At 41.7% G+C, this 2651-nt stretch overlaps 1 pseudogene; it reads right to left on the reverse strand.

Moving 5' to 3' along the window:
* Window positions 1-723, reverse strand: part of LOC107725615 (cysteine-rich DPF motif domain-containing protein 1-like) — a 16300-nt pseudogene extending 15577 nt beyond the window's left edge.
* Window positions 724-2651: the final 1928 nt, after the last annotated feature.

Consider the following 2651-nt stretch of genomic DNA (forward strand, 5'->3'; position numbering starts at 1 on the left):
TTTGATGTCATACACCGATCGGTCTGCACACGCAAACAAAGCCAAAACCTAGATATTTTAGGCAATATAGAAATCCTGGCCAGGACGCGTCCTGGGAAAATGGCACGTATGGTCACCCTATGTAATGTTCACATATCTATTTCATCAATTACATGTCATGTTTACATACGTCACCGTGACATCACAGCAAACCACACTCTGCGCGCACCTGCCAATAATAACACCGATCGAGTTTGCGCAACCTTATACCATTATATATGTTTACATCAATGTATATCACTAAAGCTATACTACTATTGTTCTTCCTTGCTTATGAAGACCGACCATCTCGTGCGTTATTCTGCAGCGTCACAAACACTGTTGTACTTACACTATTGCTCTGGTGTTTGGCGGCTTCTGGCCGTAGAAAGCTGTAGGGACTGGACAGTTCACACAGCTCGCAGGTGAAGACGCCGAGCGCGGACCCTTCGTTCACATCCATTATGTAACCGTGCGCTTCTCGTGCTGCACAACCTCTACGTCCCATTCAAACACATCCTAACTGTTTGTTTTGAGTGAGCACGCGATCTGACAGCGCGCCATGACCATGATGCTGCTGCGACGTCACGACGGCGCGTCAAGAAGGACAGGCTCGGCGTTTCCGTTTTACACTTTACGCTTGCAGTACATCAGACTACACAGAAGATGGCGCCAGAAATAAACACGTCCACGCCGCTCATTTCAAGTTTTTTAGAAACATTTTTCATCAACCTGACATTTCATTTCAAACTACAGACACCAGATGAGATCAGTCAGTAATTACGCAAATTACGCACACAACTAAAGATGAAATGATTCATTAAAAACTGCAACAGTCTACAAAGCACATTCTGATCATTCTGATCAAATTGTCAACTCTAGTAGATTTTGCTCGAAATGCTACGAAAATTCATTTTCCTTGAAAAAAACAAATACATCAATAAAACAATAATTTACCAATCGAATACAGGTACTAAGTCAGAACACATAACACATGTGTACAATAAAATTACAGTTGGAGTGCTATAAAGTGTACAATAATATTTTTATACAAAAGATTTTACAAATGATGTTCAATGTACAAGCATTTCAAATGAGGTAACAAACAATCGGATTTATATGGCTCTCTCTCTATACATTTCATTCTAGCATTAAACCATTATATGAAAAATCACCCCTTATTCAGGATAGTCAACTCTATATATTTTCCAGGTCCTAAATCTTGACTGCTGGTGCTTATCTGGCAGAGCAGTGTTGTGCTCGAGTTTAAAAGTGCAGAGTGACAACCGCTCTGGAAGTTACGATTCGTTAGACACGCCCCCTGTAATCTCCAAAGCCCCGCCCTTCAAACTACATGGATAGAGCAGGAGCCACGTTTGTCAAAAACAATACACGCCAACTATGCTCTCGCACTATAAACAGATGCTTATGAAGCTAAATATGGCACTTTAATGGTTTACTGCCAGTTTACAGTGAGCCAAGGCGTATATTTTGAGTGCCATCTATTTACTGCACCTGAAATCCACTTTTTGGCAAATTTACAAAAGCATCTATTGCACTTTTCTACGGGACTATAGGCATTGACCTTATAAAGGTCTGTGCCCTATTAAAGGTTAGTGCTATATTATTCAGCCTAGAATTACGCTGGCTTTACCCTATAATGTCCCGGCAGTGCTTGATCCGACAGCAGGTGCACACCACAAAGATGTTCCCACCAGGCTTCTTTCCCCCTCTGAGCTGAGCATCTTTTATCTCCTGTCCCACACGCAGAGGGAGCTCTTGTGTTTTGGCGCTTGCTGAGAACGGCGACGCTTCAAAGTCAGTACATGTCCCTGTAGATCTCCTGCAGAAGCGGGTGGAGTGAAGCGTCCTCTGTCTTGTTGATCTCCTGGACCAGCTCTGCGTGCTCCGTCACCAGCTGCCGCAGGTCGGCCAGTTTCTGCAGCAGCTTGGGAAAGAGTAGGGCGTTGTCGGGGTGGTTGGACAACAGGTGGAGCCGCAGGGCGTGGATGATGCTCTCCTGGATGCGCTCGATCTGCGACACGTCGCTCAGTCCTGGACGGTCTGTTGGTGGAGATCCAGAGAGAAAAGAAGAAACACGAGAGAGACGTAAGAATAATGAATAAATACTTGAAATACTTCAAATTACTCAGCTGATTCATGCCTTTATTTTCTCTTCAATTATTAATTTGTGACCCTGGACCACAAAACCAGTCATAAGGGTCAATATTTGGAAATTGAGATTTATACATAATCTGAAAGCGGAATAAATAAGCTTTCCATTGATGTATGGAAATGTATCTTGTTAGGATAGGACAATATTTGGCTGAGATGCAACTATTTGAAAACCTGGAATCTGAGGGTGCAAAAAAATAAAAATATTGAGAAAATCGCCTTTAAAGTTGTTCAAATTAAGTCCTTAGCGATGCATAGTGCATAGCAATTCAAAAATTAAGTTTTGATATATTTATGGTAGGAAATTTACAAAATATCTTCATGGAACATGATCTGTACTTATTATCCTAATGATTTTTGGCATAAAAGAAAAATTGATAATTTTGACCCATACAATGTATTGTTGGCTATTGCTACAAATATACCCGTGCTACTTATGACTGGTTTTGTGGTCCAGG

The sequence above is a fragment of the Sinocyclocheilus rhinocerous genome, unplaced genomic scaffold (assembly GCF_001515625.1).
Source record: "Sinocyclocheilus rhinocerous isolate Xijiao unplaced genomic scaffold, SAMN03320098_v1.1 scaffold153, whole genome shotgun sequence".
NCBI lineage: Eukaryota > Metazoa > Chordata > Actinopteri > Cypriniformes > Cyprinidae > Sinocyclocheilus > Sinocyclocheilus rhinocerous.